Source organism: Uranotaenia lowii, chromosome 1, assembly GCF_029784155.1.
Source record: "Uranotaenia lowii strain MFRU-FL chromosome 1, ASM2978415v1, whole genome shotgun sequence".
In the NCBI taxonomy this organism is placed as follows: domain Eukaryota; kingdom Metazoa; phylum Arthropoda; class Insecta; order Diptera; family Culicidae; genus Uranotaenia; species Uranotaenia lowii.
The window spans coordinates 175,978,417-175,997,262 of NC_073691.1; positions in this window are offsets into that span (position 1 = coordinate 175,978,417).

Genomic DNA, 18,846 nt, shown 5'->3' on the forward strand with positions numbered 1-18,846 from the left:
TTTGACAATTTTGACAATTTTGACAATTTTGAAAATTTTGACAATTTTGACAATTTTGACAATTTTGACAATTTTGACAATTTTGACAATTTTGACAATTTTGACAATTTTGACAATTTTGACAATTTTGACAATTTTGACAATTTTGACAATTTTGACCATTTTGACAATTTTGACAATTTTGACAATTTTGACAATTTTGACAATTTTGACAATTTTGACAATTTTGACAATTTTGACAATTTTGACAATTTTGACAATTTTGACAATTTTGACAATTTTGACAATTTTGACAATTTTGACAATTTTGACAATTTTGACAATTTTGACAATTTTGACAATTTTGACAATTTTGACAATTTTGACAATTTTGACAATTTTGACAATTTTGACAATTTTGACAATTTTGACAATTTTGACAATTTTGACAATTTTGACAATTTTGACAATTTAGACAATTTCGACAATTTTGACAATTTTGACAATTTTGACAATTTTGACAATTTTGACAATTTTGACAATTTTGACAATTTTGACAATTTTGACAATTTTTACAATTTTTACAATTTTGACAATTTTTACAATTTTGACAATTTTTACAATTTTTACAATTTTTACAATTTTTACAATTTTTACAATTTTTACAATTTTTACAATTTTTACAATTTTTACAATTTTTACAATTTTTACAATTTTTACAATTTTTACAATTTTTACAATTTTTACAATTTTTACAATTTTTACAATTTTTACAATTTTGACAATTTTTACAATTTTGACAATTTTGACAATTTTGAATGCTGCGCTGTAAAATGTCCAAAATTTAAGCTAAGTTTAGGTAATTAAAACTTATCAAGTGCTTTTTTTCGAAAACATACAAAGAAATCTTTGCTCACGATCTTGCAAATGAGGTCAAAAAAATTAAACTATGCCATAAGATGGCTAAGATAAGGCCGATTAAAATTTTCATTTTTTTGATGGGGTGATCCCAAACTTTTGGCTGGCAGTGTAGAATGGTTTTCTTGTTAGCGAGATTAAAAAATGCGTAGAATTAGGGCCTTTGACTGTAAAATGTTTAAAAGATTTAAATCTTCTCAAATATTCTATGATTTTAAGGTTTAGTAAAGCAATTTAAATTGAATCACTTTTTAAAGATAGACAGTTTTTTTTTTGATAGTCGGGAATTTTTTGTGACCCAGGGGAAAAAGTTGAGAAAAATGCGGAAATTCAAAAACTGAAATTCAGTGGCCATCCTGATATATAGAATTCGGTTTGTTTTTCAGGAAAAAATTTTAACATTCAATTGGGTTTTCGATTGGCGAAACATTTAAAACAATTGAAATATTTGAATTTTGTTTTTTTTGAAAAATTGCCAAATCGAGTTGTGTATGACAAATTATTCATTTTTGCAATTCTTACTTTTAAATGGCACTTATTTTTTTAAATAAATAAATGCCAAGATTTCTTCTATATCAAAATTACAAATTCAAATCTTTTACAATATTTTTAGGATTCGTTTCTAATTTCTGTCAAATAAAACTTTTTACCAAGTTTGAATTTCATTTCTACTACAACTAGAACCACGGCGCTCCCTTCACGGGCAATGCAACGTGAAACTTTTCGGATTGCAAATGGTGCTACGCGTAACAATCCGCTGTAAAGGATGATCATAAATTTTGAAAACCAATGTTTCACGGGCGAAATTTGCCAAAGGGCTGCTTAAGCTTCCATTCGCCTGACACGTTCGAGGGATGTGTCTAACGTCGATCGCTGAACCATTCAGATGGATGGTCGATAATGAATTGTTTATAAACGCCCGGACACGCGCCCATTCTTTACCCGTTTCGAAATAGGCCTGACTGCCTGAATTAGTGGCGTCGCTGTGGTGGGATTCATGCAGTTTACAAACTATCGTTGCTGTTCGTTTCCGGTTTCAGCTCCCTTAGGCTAGTTCAGGAAAATTCCCCGGTAGATGTGCCTGCAACCTGCATATTTTATGGTGCCGATAAGTACCGTTTCAAAAATGTTAAAAGTGGACTCCCCTTCCAACGGTTTTCGAACCCCAGCTACAAGCCTAAGTGAAGGATTTTTCCCAAAGTCGAACGTCAACCAATGCCATCGTAGATTAGTAATGCCGGTTTCGGGGCGACACGCCGCTGCCTGTACCTACACATTGAAATGCAACAAATCGGCTCTCCGTTTTGTCGGACGCGTTTCAGAAATGACCCGGTACTAAATTACATGTTAACCGGATGTAGAAATTAGTGGGGCCCACAAGCAGTGACACAAAATGTAAATTCCGATTGTTGGGCAATCATTAAATATGTTCCGTTGACATTCCCGGAGTTAAACTCTGCTGCAATAGGTCCATCTCTTTGCAGGCTAGAAGCATAACAAACACATCACCCATCCAGGCCCAACCATAATCGTCAAACGTTGGAGGAGTTATCAAAGTGAAACAATCGCGGGACACTCTCTGGAGCCACTTTTCCGCTAGCCTTTCAGCCGACCGTTTCCGGGAATTGCAGTCGTCGTTGTCGCCACCATTATTGGTCTAAAGGGTAAGCATCAATAGAAATGTACGACCGCAAAAGCGGATCACGTAAAATATACACCACTGAATCGTGACTTGTATCATTCTTGAATATTGTAGTGGACATTTCAATCGACGAGTTTTATTTTTCTTGCTGTGTTTTTTTTTTCTATTTTCGTTCCCTTGATTTCATTAAAATTATTAACGTTTCGTAAAGGCTGATTCCAAGGCCGTGTGAACGGGAGGGGGAGAAGGTTTAGGAATTTACCCCCCCCCCCCCCCCCACCCCTCCGTTTTGGAGATTTTTTCCAAATAAAATTTTCACAGTAGTATCGGAAAATTACATGATGTTAAAAGGTATTATACAAGCGTTAACATGCATGTGAGAAATTTGGCTCGACTCCGGTGAAAATTAGTCTTTGATCACCCTCTCTCCAACCTCTATTACTTTTTACTAAAAATTTTGATTTACAGAAAATCGTTTATGACATTAGAAATGTTATGCTGATACGAAATATTCTTCAAGAAACCAATTCTAGTCTCAAAAATGTTTTGTGTTTCTTATTCTTCTAAACGCTCAACATCACGTTCATGAAGGTTTTGGCTACAAAATTTACATTTTCCGAAATGCAAAGCATATGATAGCTAATTTTGACCAATTTGAGTGGCCCGAATAAAAACATACAATTTTTCTAACAGATATCAATTATTGAAAAATATTTTAGTAATTTCTGAATTTTTTTAACAAAATTTTTAAATACAACAATGCTTTAATGAAGGTTTATAATCAATTATCAACTTTCCCTAAGCCCTCAAGAAATATAAAGTTCCGTGAAAAAAAGTAAAAGAGAATTCTATTTTTTTACTTTCCCTCATTTCCAAAATAGTTGTAAGACACATTGAATGTGATTTTTTTTAAATAAAGATATATTTAAAGCAGAAATCTAATCTTTTGCATGTTTCAACATATTTTTTTAAACGGAACCAGAATTATTTAAATAAATGATTCCTTATTTTAATGAAATTTATTTCATTAAATTATTCCTTAATTAAATGAAAAAGGTATAGTGAACAAATTAAAAATCAGTTTTTTCCTTTTATGTAGATTTGTAAGTTCACCTGTTATCACCAATTAAATTCACTTAAAATTAAAAGATTTTTTTAAACTAACAAACTCCATACCGCCAAAACTAAATGTGACAGACAAAATATGATAAAAGATTCAACAATGACAAAAATGACAAAAATGACAAAAATGACAAAAATGACAAAAATGACAAAAATGACAAAAATGACAAAAATGACAAAAATGACAAAAATGACAAAAATGACAAAAATGACAAAAATGACAAAAATGACAAAAATGACAAAAATGACAAAAATGACAAAAATGACAAAAATGACAAAAATGACAAAAATGACAAAAATGACAAAAATGACAAAAATGACAAAAATGACAAAAATGACAAAAATGACAAAAATGACAAAAATGACAAAAATGACAAAAATGACAAAAATGACAAAAATGACAAAAATGACAAAAATGACAAAAATGACAAAAATGACAAAAATGACAAAAATGACAAAAATGACAAAAATGACAAAAATGACAAAAATGACAAAAATGACAAAAATGACAAAAATGATAAAAATGATAAAAATGACAAAAATGATAAAAATGACAAAAATGACAAAAATGACAAAAATGACAAAAATGACAAAAATGACAAAAATGACAAAAATGACAAAACTGATAAAAATGACAAAAATTACAAAATGGACAAAAATGACAAAAATGACAAAAATGACAAAAATGACAAAAATGACAAAAATGACAAAAATGACAAAAATGACAAAAATGACAAAAATGACAAAAATGACAAAAATGACAAAAATGACAAAAATGACAAAAATGACAAAAATGACAAAAATGACAAAAATGACAAAAATGACAAAAATGACAAAAATGACAAAAATGACAAAAATGACAAAAATGACAAAAATGACAAAAATGACAAAAATGACAAAAATGACAAAAATGACAAAAATGACAAAAATGACAAAAATGACAAAAATGACAAAAATGACAAAAATGACAAAAATGACAAAAATGACAAAAATGACAAAAATGACAAAAATGACAAAAATGACAAAAATGACAAAAATGACAAAATTGACAAAAATGACAAAAATGACAAAAATGACAAAAATGACAAAAATGACAAAAATGACAAAAATGACAAAAATGACAAAAATGACAAAAATGACAAAAATGACAAAAATGACAAAAATGACAAAAATGACAAAAATGACAAAAATGACAAAAATGACAAAAATGACAAAAATGACAAAAATGACAAAAATGACAAAAATGACAAAAATGACAAAAATGACAAAAATGACAAAAATGACAAAAATGACAAAAATGACAAAAATGACAAAAATGACAAAAATGACAAAAATGACAAAAATGACAAAAATGACAAAAATGACAAAAATGACAACAATGACAAAAATGACAAAAATGACAAAAATAAAAAAAATGACAAAAATGACAAAAATGACAAAAATGACAAAAATGACAAAAATGACCAAAATGACAAAAATGACAAAAATGACAAAAATGACAAAAATGACAAAAATGACAAAAATGACAAAAATGACAAAAATGACAAAAATGACAAAAATGACAAAAATGACAAAAATGACAAAAATGACAAAAATGACAAAAATGACAAAAATGACAAAAATGACAAAAATGACAAAAATTACAAAAATGACAAAAATGACAAAAATGACAAAAATGACAAAAATGACAAAAATGACAAAAATTACAAAAATGACAAAAATGACAAAAATGACAAAAATGACAAAAATGACAAAAATGACAAAAATGACCAAAATGACAAAAATGACAAAAATGACAAAAATGACAAAAATGACAAAAATGACAAAAATGACAAAAATGACAAAAATGACAAAAATGACAAAAATGACAAAAATGACAAAAATGACAAAAATGACAAAAATGACAAAAATGACAAAAATGACAAAAATGACAAAAATGACAAAAATGACAAAAATGACAAAAATGACAAAAATGACAAAAATGACAAAACTGATAAAAATGACAAAAATTACAAAATGGACAAAAATGACAAAAATGACAAAAATGACAAAAATGACAAAAATGACAAAAATGACAAAAATGACAAAAATGACAAAAATGACAAAAATGACAAAAATGACAAAAATGACAAAAATGACAAAAATGACAAAAATGACAAAAATGACAAAAATGACAAAAATGACAAAAATGACAAAAATGACAAAAATGACAAAAATGACAAAAATGACAAAAATGACAAAAATGACAAAAATGACAAAAATGACAAAAATGACAAAAATGACAAAAATGACAAAAATGACAAAAATGACAAAAATGACAAAAATGACAAAAATGACAAAAATGACAAAAATGACAAAAATGACAAAAATGACAAAAATGACAAAAATGACAAAAATGACAAAAATGACAAAAATGACAAAAATGACAAAAATGACAAAATTGACAAAATTGACAAAAATGACAAAAATGACAAAAATGACAAAAATGACAAAAATGACAAAAATGACAAAAATGACAAAAATGACAAAAATGACAAAAATGACAAAAATGACAAAAATGACAAAAATGACAAAAATGACAAAAATGACAAAAATGACAAAAATGACAAAAATGACAAAAATGACAAAAATGACAAAAATGACAAAAATGACAAAAATGACAAAAATGACAAAAATGACAAAAATGACAACAATGACAAAAATGACAAAAATGACAAAAATGACAAAAATAAAAAAAATGACAAAAATGACAAAAATGACAAAAATGACAAAAATGACCAAAATGACAAAAATGACAAAAATGACAAAAATGACAAAAATGACAAAAATGACAAAAATGACAAAAATGACAAAAATGACAAAAATGACAAAAATGACAAAAATGACAAAAATGACAAAAATGACAAAAATGACAAAAATGACAAAAATGACAAAAATGACAAAAATGACAAAAATGACAAAAATGACAAAAATGACAAAAATTACAAAAATTACAAAAATGACAAAAATTACAAAAATGACAAAAATGACAAAAATGACAAAAATGACAAAAATGACAAAAATGACAAAAATGACAAAAATGACAAAAATGACAAAAATGACCAAAATGACAAAAATGACAAAAATGACAAAAATGACAAAAATGACAAAAATGACAAAAATGACAAAAATGACAAAAATGACAAAAATGACAAAAATGACAAAAATGACAAAAATGACAAAAATGACAAAAATGACAAAAATGACAAAAATGACAAAAATGACAAAAATGACAAAAATGACAAAAATGACAAAAATGACAAAAATGACAAAAATGACAAAAATGACAAAAATGACAAAAATGACAAAAATGACAAAAATGACAAAAATGACAAAAATGACAAAAATGACAAAAATGACAAAAATGACAAAAATGACAAAAATGACAAAAATGACAAAAATGACAAAAATGACAAAAATGACAAAAATGACAAAAATGACAAAAATGACAAAAATGACAAAAATGACAAAAATGACAAAAATGACAAAAATGACAAAAATGACAAAAATGACAAATATGACAAAAATGACAAAAATGACCAAACTGACAAAAATGACAAAAATGCAAAAATGGCAAAAATTCACAAAAATGACAAATGAGGCACTCAAAACCAAAGGTTTTAGTGAAAAAATTGTAGATTTTTAGTTAATGATGCCATCAAACTTTATTAACTGAGTTTTTCAAATTTTTACGTACTTTAACATTCGATAGAAAACCACAAATTTTCGAAAAATATATGGAAAATGATCAAACAAACAACTTAAATGCGTGTTTTCTCGAAATAAGCTTTATTGTATTTATACCTTTTCGGATCCAACTCCTCAAATGAGATCAATCTTGTCGTTTTTGTCATTTTATTATTCATTTTACAATTTTTTAGCAGCTTCCTCAATATTTTATCAACGATTTTTATTCACTTGAATAATAATTTATTACAGTTCTTTTGAAACCAGTCCTTTAGCACTACGATGTTTCAAAAAATTATGAAATTTTTTTTTTAACAAGAGAAATTTCTACGTGATCTTTTTTTTTTGGTTTTGCTTTGTTATTTCAAATCAAAAGCTAAACTATGTTGCTGGTTATATTGTTAGTTTAGTTCTAATGCATCAACTGTTTTTTTAGAATTTTTGAAATAAAGAAGCAAGTTGAATTTGCTGAAACCATTAACTCTTTCTATTCTTATGCATTGAAACCTTTTTTGAAACAGCCAATCTTCCAGAAAGAAAAACAATAAAATCTTAGAAACTTTTTAAAACAGGTCCATGTAACAGGAAGCGCATGATAGCTTCCATCAATGGCTTTGTATCCGAAGCTAACAAGATCAGTCTCGAAAGTGCTTTCAAAACAATTTTCAATTGAAATGTAGACTTATTTCTCGCATTCGGCTGAAAATTGCTTAATGGAACAACAATCAGCTTTGGTGGATTGTTTTCCAGGTGCCTACTTTTTCTACCTGATGCTGACCACTTTGCAGCAAATATTTCCATTACTTAGAATCTCTTAGGCTAACTAGGTTGTTCAGCTAGTTCAGCTTAGCTGATGATTTTATTCTATTTTTTCATTCACCTGAATCACTCGCGAGCTGCATCAAATCAATTGCGAGTCTACTTGCCATTATGCAGACCTAAACTAATATATTTGAGGCAATAGGTTATTGGACTTTTGATGATAATTGCAATCAGGATTTTCCGAAAATTTTATTTCGTTTAAACTATCAATAGCTTTTATATCATTTCAAAACTAAAAGGGACGATTGTTATAGAGTAGCTTTTAGAAAAAAGATGCAATTTTCTTAAATGATTCTAGAGGACACTGCGATCTTGTATCCTGGGAGTATGTTTGACAAAATTTTTGTGGAAGATGTATGTTATAAAATAACTGAACATTTAAATGCGTTGTTCTAACAGAAGGAAACCGTGCGTAGTTATAATTGATGAAAATGTAGCATCACAGATAAAGCGTTCAAATGAAGCGTAAAATTCTTTTTCAACTTTACGAAAAGAATAAAATGTTCATTATTCTACTTTTTTCTATCGGATTGTGATTGTAATATTTGTAATTTTTGTAATTTTTGTAATTTTTGTAATTTTTGTGATTTTTGTAATTTTTGTCATTTTTGTAATTTTGGTAATTTTTGTAATTTTTGTAATTTTTGTAATTTTTGTCATTTTTGTAATTTTTGTAATTTTTGTAATTTTTGTAATTTTTGTAATTTTTGTAATTTTTGTAATTTTTGTAATTTTTGTAATTTTTGTAATTTTTGTAATTTTTGTAATTTTTGTCATTTTTGTCATTTTTGTCATTTTTGTCATTTTTGTCATTTTTGTCATTTTTGTCATTTTTGTCATTTTTGTCATTTTTGTCATTTTTGTCATTTTTGTCATTTTTGTCATTTTTGTCATTTTTGTCATTTTTGTCATTTTTGTCATTTTTGTCATTTTTGTCATTTTTGTCATTTTTGTCATTTTTGTCATTTTTGTCATTTTTGTCATTTTTGTCATTTTTGTCATTTTTGTCATTTTTGTCATTTTTGTCATTTTTGTCATTTTTGTCATTTTTGTCATTTTTGTCATTTTTGTCATTTTTGTCATTTTTGTCATTTTTGTCATTTTTGTCATTTTTGTCATTTTTGTCATTTTTGTCATTTTTGTCATTTTTGTCATTTTTGTCATTTTTGTCATTTTTGTCATTTTTGTCATTTTTGTCATTTTTGTCATTTTTGTCATTTTTGTCATTTTTGTCATTTTTGTCATTTTTGTCATTTTTGTCATTTTTGTCATTTTTGTCATTTTTGTCATTTTTGTCATTTTTGTCATTTTTGTCATTTTTGTCATTTTTGTCATTTTTGTCATTTTTGTCATTCTTGTCATTTTTGTCATTTTTGTCATTTTTGTCATTTTTGTCATTTTTGTCTTTTTTGTCATTTTTGTCTTTTTTGTCTTTTTTGTCATTTTTATCATTTTTGTCATTTTTGTCATTTTTGTCATTTTTGGCATTTTTGGCATTTTTGTCATTTTTGTCATTTTTGTCATTTTTGTCATTTTTGTCATTTTTGTCATTTTTGTCATTTTTGTCATTTTTGTCATTTTTGTCTTTTTGTCATTTTTGTCATTTTTGTCATTTTTGTCATTTTTGTCATTTTTGTCATTTTTGTCATTTTTGTCATTTTTGTCATTTTTGTCATTTTTGTCATTTTTGTCATTTTTGTCATTTTTGTCATTTTTGTCATTTTTGTCATTTTTGTCATTTTTGTCATTTTTGTCATTTTTGTCATTTTTGTCATTTTTGTCATTTTTGTCATTTTTGTCATTTTTGTCATTTTTGTCATTTTTGTCATTTTTGTCATTTTTGTCATTTTTGTCATTTTTGTCATTTTTGTCATTTTTGTCATTTTTGTCATTTTTGTCATTTTTGTCATTTTTGTCATTTTTGTCATTTTTGTCATTTTTGTCATTTTTGTCATTTTTGTCATTTTTGTCATTATTGTCATTTTTGTCATTTTTGTCATTTTTGTCATTTTTGTCATTTTTGTCATTTTTGTCATTTTTGTCATTTTTGTCATTTTTGTCATTTTTGTCATTTTTGTCATTTTTGTCATTATTGTCATTTTTGTCATTTTTGTCATTTTTGTCATTTTTGTCATTTTTGTCATTTTTGTCATTTTTGTCATTTTTGTCATTTTTGTCATTTTTGTCATTTTTGTCATTTTTGTCATTTTTGTCATTTTTGTCATTTTTGTCATTTTTGTCATTTTTGTCATTTTTGTCATTTTTGTCATTTTTGTCATTTTTGTCATTTTTGTCATTTTTGTCATTTTTGTCATTTTGGTCATTTTTGTCATTTTTGTCATTTTTGTCATTTTTGTCATTTTTGTCATTTTTGTAATTTTTGTAATTTTTGTATTTTTGTATTTTTTGTAATTTTTGTAATTTTTGTAATTTTTGTAATTTTTGTCATTTTTGTCATTTTTGTCATTTTTGTCATTTTTGTCATTTTTGTCATTTTTGTCATTTTTGTCATTTTTGTCATTTTTGTCATTTTTGTCATTTTTGTCATTTTTGTCTTTTTTGTCATTTTTGTCATTTTTGTCATTTTTGTTATTTTTGTCATTTTTGTCATTTTTGTCATTTTTGTCATTTTTGTCATTTTTGTCATTTTTGTCTTTTTTGTCTTTTTTGTCATTTTTGTCATTTTTGTCATTTTTGTCATTTTTGTCATTTTTGTCATTTTTGTCATTTTTGTCATTTTTGTCATTTTTGTCATTTTTGTCATTTTTGTCATTTTTGTCATTTCTGTCATTTTTGTCATTTTTGTCATTTTTGTAATTTTCGACAATTTTGTCATTTTTGTAATTTTTGTCGTTTTTTTGCTGTCAGTGTGCGAATGATTTTTCCATCAAGCTCCCTGCAGACCATTTGTCTGCTAAAGTCCAGTCAGTGCCTAGTTACCTGCAAAAACTACCGGCGCTGGTCGTTGTTGTGCAACAACTGATGATTCAAAAGGACTGAAACTCCCAACTCCCAAGCTCCATTCAGAAGCGCGCTCATTCATCTCTTCCCGGGTCGACTCGAAAGACAGAAGCGGCCGCTCATTTGCCAGTTGGCAGGTGTTCAACAAATATTCATTCTATAGCAAAGACATCCACACAGAAGATGACGCTGCGACGCCGAGAAAAGTCAATCGGAAAAAAACCTCCAACTGGAAGGGATGTTGGTAACCGAACATGGAAATCAACTTTCTTCCTGATGATTTCCCTCAACCCATCGGTCTAGAGCAGGTACCTCGACAGGAGAAAATGTTTTTTTTTTTAATTTTTCTGACAACTTCCGCCCAGTCACAGCCCCATTTAAAAAAACTGGTTCGGCAGGCTGAGGGCGAAATCGGGAAACACTACTGGGAACACACGCCTTTGACAGAAATAACAACAAGTAGCAGTGCTGAGAACAAAAAAAAGAAACGACACTGAAAAATGTTCCATCATTAGTGATCATGTCGTAACAATGAAACTAATTGGGAATGCCGCCATTCCGGAATCTATGGAAAATGAGCAGGTTGGAAACCGAAAGGCAGAAAGAAAAAAAAACAGAGAAAGGACAACATTTGCCGGAGGACAAATGTAAGGGAGGCAAAACGAGGGAAAAAATCATCCCCCCTTTCCCCTTGGCTTTTCCAGCAGCATATGAACGAAGACAAACTGTTACTGCATGGTGAGTTTGTGGGATGTGATTGAAAATTTTAAAACATGGAATCGCAGACAAAAATGTTACAAATCGTCAAAAATGAAAACCAAAAAAAAATTTTCACGAACTACTAAGATTATAAAAATTACAAAAATAATTTAATTAAAAAAAAATAACGATGGATTCCCTAGAAATCATCTACCAAATGATTGAAAGTTCTGTAAATATTTAACCTTGATAGGTCCAGTTTAAGATCCTGTCAAATATTAGTATCAATAATTTCTTTTAATACCAGAATGCACCTAAATGAAACCCACCTTCCCCGGTAAGGGGGGATGAATGTGAAATGCATCTGTTGAAGCTCTCGTTTTTTTAGACTGCATTTCTGCACCGGTGAAGTGGAATGATTTTTCGTTTGCTTCCTCCTGAACGCTTCTACAGGTTTGTGCTCATTTGTCTCATTTGAGCACCGTTAACGGCTGTTCCAAGTAGGTATAGCATCATTAGGGACTTGGGAAAAAAAACAAAGCAACTTCGGATCGAAGGTGAGTTTTTTTCTGGTTTTTAAGGATTATTTTTCAAAGAAGACATACTGCATTGAAAAAAGCACTATCGAGGATTGTCACCGATAAGATGTTTGTTTTTTTAAACTTTCTGCCAATCATTATTTTGATAACCAAAAAATATCTTTTTTGTGTCCTCTGTTTCACGTGAAGAGAAAAAATCAACAATTCTCAAGCGATAATCATCATTTAATCCACAGATCCAGCTGCTACTGTCAATCTTCGTTGTCAATCAGCAACTGATTTAATTTCCTTCCCTATTCAGTTCTTAACGGAATATTTTTTTTTGGAAAATCATCACTTAAACCCAGCTTAACGCTTCGGATTTGTACGTCAAAGTGAGAAATCTCCCCTGAACAATGCGTACCGATGACAGAAATGTCACATCATCAGTTTGGTTTCTTTCTTGTTTTCCTCCGCCTAGACTTGATATTGAATTTTCTAGCCCTACCCTAGCATAGCGGTTTCGGAGGCAGTAATAATTTCAACCGAAAATCAAACCAGCTCGACCAGTCCAGAAGAAACGGTCTTTGTGTTGACGCCACTTTTGACAGGTAAACAACTGGCGAGCTTAAATTAAATATTACATCTGCACACTGCGGGAGGTTTTCTATTTTTTAGACGAAGGATAATGGGCTTTGATTATTGGATTTTCTTCGAATTAAAAAGTCGCAAAACGAAAACGAAAATAGTTGAAGAATGTTCTTACTCTGACAATTTTAACAACTTTGACAATTTCAAAAATATTGACAATTTTTACAACTTTGACAATTTTTAACCTTTTTGACCTTTTTGACAATTTTGTAAATTTTGACAATTTTGACAATTTTGACAATTTTGACAATTTTGACAATTTTAACAATTTTGACAATTTTGACAATTTTGACAATTTTGACAATTTTGACAATTTTGACAATTTTGACAATTTTGACATTTTTGACAATTTTGACAATTTTGACATTTTTGACAATTTTGACAATTTTGACAGTTTTGACAATTTTGACAATTTTGACAATTTTAACAATTTTGACAATTTTGACAATTTTGACAATTTTGACAATTTTGACAATTTTGACAATTTTGACAATTTTGACAATTTTGACAATTTTGACAATTTTGACAATTTTGACAATTTTGACAATTTTGACAATTTTGACAATTTTGACAATTTTGACAATTTTGACAATTTTGACAATTTTGACAATTTGGACCATTTTGACAATTTTGACAATTTTGACAATTTTGACAATTTGACAATTTGACAATTTTGACAATTTTGACAATTTTGACAATTTTGACAATTTTGACAATTTTGACAATTCTGACAATTTTGACAATTTTGACAATTTTGACAATTTTGACAATTTTGACAATTTTGACAATTTTGACAATTTTGACAATTTTGACAATTTTGACAATTTCGACAATTTTGACAATTTTGACAATTTTGACAATTTTGACAATTTTGACAATTTTGACAATTTTGACAATTTTGACAATTTATGTTAAACATAAAATTTTTTCTGAGTTTTCCTTGCTTCATGTTGGTTCCACTTTCCCCTGTAACTATGTTTGGCGAAGCCAGGAAACGGAATGGTAATCGAGGAAGTACATTTACAGATTTGCTTTTTTCTGAAGCACCGAGATGCTCAAGGATGAGGGGAAAAAAGTTGACTACGGCACGGCACAACACCTGCACCTCATCCGGGACTGAATGTCGGAACCGGAACTTACTGAATTGTTCAACTTTCTTTTTGTTTCTGCGTCTTCTGTGTGCCTCCTTGAGTGTGTATGTGTTCTCGGCTATGATAATAGTGCCACCAGATATTTACGACTGCCGGTGAATGCTGATGATGGAAGCTTCGTCGGTGATAAAATAAAAAAAAAAAGTTGGGAAAAATGACGAGATGACTTCCGGGTCCGTCCCATGGCTCTTCTCTGATGGAAAAAGAGTGATGACTGATTGTTTCACCTGCTGGCTCGGTTGCTGCTTGATTGTTGATTAATTTTTCGCATAATGGGAGCAAGTTAGGCTTGGTTGCACCCTTCGAAGCGATGTTGCAGCTGCCGCCTTTCAGAATGGTATTATTCGAGTGAAATGCTTCATAATGGGCGACGAAGTGTACTTTCTAGCAGGTGCATAGCGGAGTTTCAGCCAGACATTTCTCTTTGGCATGTCCTGCCTAGATGTTCCGGAGCCGCTTCAAAAGAAAAAGTAGCCAAGTTTACTATGTAGGGGAGAACTGTACAAGACGCACCAGCGAGGTAAAATGGCCCATGCCATTTTTTCTCAAAAATACAATAACCTTTGGCTTCGAATGGTGTTTTTTTTCATTTTTATTGTAGCAAATGAGCTTTTTCATCATTTTTCAGATGAAAAGTTCACAAAAACGACTTTAATTCTTAGAAACAGAAGGATTAATAGACTCTGCCTAAAACTTGTTATTTTTTATGGTTGACATATAAGGTTTTATGGTAAACCAGTCTGCGCTATCTGATCCAACTGCAGCTTTTCGTTATAACACTCGTATTCACTTTCGAATGACTATTAGTATTTTATCATATTTCACTAACTTCCCAAAAAATTTTTCTAAAATTAATTATATCAAAATTGGGGCAGAATGCCTGCAAAACCACGTGTTTCAGGCTCAAATTTTGAATGCTGTTAACTTTTGAGAAAAACCAAATGTCGAAACATAATGTCTTTCTTTTTATTTGCTGACTCCCAAATTACGATAAGAATGCATAGTTATAACAAATTTCGTCCTTGTTTGAGTTAAAAAGGTGCACCAATATTTAACTCGAAAAAATTATCTGCCGCCATGTTTGCCGAGATATCGGTCAAGAAATTGAATTTCGTTGCCTACCTGAAGGCGTTTTACCTATAATGATATAAAAAAGTGAATTTTGAACAGCAAAATTTTCGTTAAATTATGCAATAATAAATGATTTTTTGCCAAAGTATGGTTAGTTTGCAAAAATAAGATGAACATGTAATAAACAATTTGATGTTTGAATTACTATATTCCGTATAACCATTGTTCCATTTCTCACCACCCATCCGGTATGGTGCGTTCTGTTCACTAGTTTTGGCGTTCTACCCCGTGACTTGTTTTCTGGCTGTTTAAGATTTTCACAAAAATGTTACCAAAATCGTGTTTTTAACATATTATTTCTTTTTGATAAGATGTAAATGTGATCACTAAATCGTCGTGAACTTTCAATTTGGTTCGTAGATGATGGGTATCGCTGTAAATAGCGATTATGCTTAACTGGTGCGTCTTGTACAGTTCTCCCCTATCATTAACACGTTCGTTGCCATGGGACCCATACTCGGGTGACGAGTGTATTTCCTGGGAGGCCGCGTCACATCAAAAACGTGTGACGCTCTCTTACTCATGTTATGCGCTCAGTTTAGCCACTCGTAGCAAAACGGGGAGCTCTCCTTCTTTACTTCCTCACTCCGAGAATTTATTTGGGCCTGGCTAGTAGATGAAGAGATGAAGAGATGATGGAACAAAATGGCCGCTGAGGTCAGCGAACAGGGTGTCCATTTTTCACGTAAAGTTTGTTTTCAACAAAATTTAATAGATATAAAATTTATATGTTAAGTGTAATATTTCTGAATCCAAATTTTTTTATTACGGAATTTTTCAAAATACCCTTAACTACCATTTGGAGGTTGAGCCCCCAGAATTCCAGACAAAAGCCAATTTTGGGCCACCCGAGTGTCTTAACTATGATGGTATATATACACGATAAAGTAACAAGAAGTCACGCTCAAATTTTCACAATTAGAACAAATCGCTTCCTTTCCGAGTAAGCCTCAGTCATCACCTTCGGACTGTGTTTGCATCACTGAGGTTGTACGTTCCCACCAGAAGTCTATGTGATGGACGTAACAACATTTGGTTCCACCTGCTTCCCGGCTACAGCGCAGTATATCAAAAACAGAATTGCGTAAGAGTTTGAGAAGTTCTATCCACGGGCGGTTGAAGCCATAGTTAAGTGTCACTACGTAGATGACTACTTTGACAGTTTCGAGACGGAACTAGAAGCGGCAAAGGTTGCGCCAGAAGTTAAGATAATCCACGCAAAAGGCGGGTTCAATTTACGTGACTGGAGATCTAATAGACCGGAAGTCCTACAGAATCTAGATGGTGGAACCACATCACAACCAAAAGATCTGAGCATTGAGAGCTCTCATGGCTTCGAACGTGTTCTCGGCATGCATTGGTTGCCCCAGGAAGATAACTTAAGCTACTCCACAGTTCTACCTTCCGAAATAAATGAAGCCATTGCTACGAAATCACCTCCTACAAAACAACAATTACTACTATACCTATTGTCCTTTTTCGACCGCCTTGGTCTCTTGGCAGCATTCGTCGTTTATGGAAAAGTCCTTTTGCAAGACGTCTGGCAATTCGGAACATCTTGGAATGCGAAACTCGACAAAAAGTCCTTTGAGAAGTGGCAGAAATGGATAGAGTATTTTCCGAAGGTCGAAAGCTTGGTGGTTACTTTTCTGAAATCCGAACCAGTCATTATCAGAGTTTGGAACTATTCATCTTCGTAGATGCCAGCGAAGACGCCTATGCCGCCGTAGCTTACTTCCGCATTTCGTATCGAAAGGAATTCAAGTGCAACTTAATATCAGCCAAAACTAAAGTAGCGCCTGTCCTATTCCTCGATTGGAGCTGATGGCCGCAGTGCTTGGAACGCGTCTGAATAAGTTCGTGATGGAAGGTCATACAGTTATTCCCCAACGTGTAATATTCTGGTCCGATTCAAGTACCGTTCTTTCGTGGATTCAGTCCGACCACGGCTGGTATTCGCAGTTTGTAGCGTACCGTGTAGGAGAGATACTGTCAACAACCAACATCACCGACTGGCGATGGGTTCCGTCGAAGTTAAACATTGCTGACCGTGCCACCAAATGGGCCCTTGGGCTACAGCTGCAGGCGGACGATACGTGGATTAGTGGTCCAGAATTTCTGCAGAAGACCGAAAAGGAATGGTCTCAACCGAGGAAGCTTACGTCGACACCAGAAGAGCTTAAGGCAACCTGCGTACATCACGTGCCCGTTGATCTCGAAGAAGTGGTCGAGTTTTCCCGATTTTCAAAGTGGGAGTGGTTGTAACGATCTATGTCATTCGTGTACCGATTCCTGAACCGATACCTGAACGGATTTCCAAACCGCGCCAGGCTGCTTCGTGTACATTTCCCGGGGCTACAAGAAGAGTTGTTAGCAGCATAAAATGCCTTGTTTCGTATGGTCCAGATGCAGGCCTTCCCAGAAGACGTAGGTCTACCGAAAGCCAATCAGGACCTTCCAACTAAAAGCCAAGCTACTATACCCAAATCGAGTAAACTCTACAAGTTGACAGCGTACCTTGATGAGCGTGGCGTGCTCCGTATTGGCTTCGCCGCCACGAGTTTCTGGGTCTGCCTCTTCTTCGATGTCTTTCTGGATTCCAGTCTAGCGCCTCTCTGCAAATCTCGTTTTCATCTTTTCGCAGCGTGTGCCCAATCCATCTCCACTTACGTTCCTGAATCTCGATTTCTAGCGGCCTTTGACGACACCGGGCGATGTAGTTCCTCATTCGAGATCCAGTTGCCAGGCCACCAAGTAAGGATGATATTCCGCAGGCAGCGGTTTACAAATACTTGTAATGAACCACTTTATTTGAAAAAAAATAACTGACAGCATATGCAACAACTAATTGACGCTCCCTCGTTCAAGGGGCAGCGAGGTCGCGTTCACAAAATATTTATCTTTACTCCGTTACACACCTTTCATCTCTGCAGCGATATTCGTGGATTTCGAGAACATCCTATCCTCACACACACTTCTGTCCAAAAAAATGCTATACGCAATTCCGTTGATCAAGAACGATTCTTTTGTTCTAGTGTTTGTCGTTTAAGCCCATCAGGGGCTCTTTCTTTTATTCCCAGAACGTTCGATGGAACGGAGTGTTCGCGCGTATCCGCCGTTTTTGCCCACAAAAATAACGTGGAAAAATTAGATTTTCGGAAAACCTAAACCCAAGTCAAACGGGAATAGGTAATATATTAGTAGTTCGTTAGGACAGTTGTTGTGCCAAGTTGTAAGAGCTAGAGCGGATAAAAGAACGAACGAAAAGTAAGTTGAAAAAAAAACACGTAGTGCGATCTGAACCAATCTAAGTCCTTTTTTCTACGTAAATTCAAAGGAAAGAGACGCTGTGCAGTCTCGTTTGTGCGTTCTGGAGGAACCTTAACCAACGGTGCGTGGTTTGGTTCGAGAATCAAGGTAAATGACCTTTTTCTAAAATAAGGTGTGATAGGTCTAACCTTAAAATACGTTTAGCGAACGAGTCCGGTCCCGGTCCCGAGGCCAAAGAAGTATCCGACTAATTCCG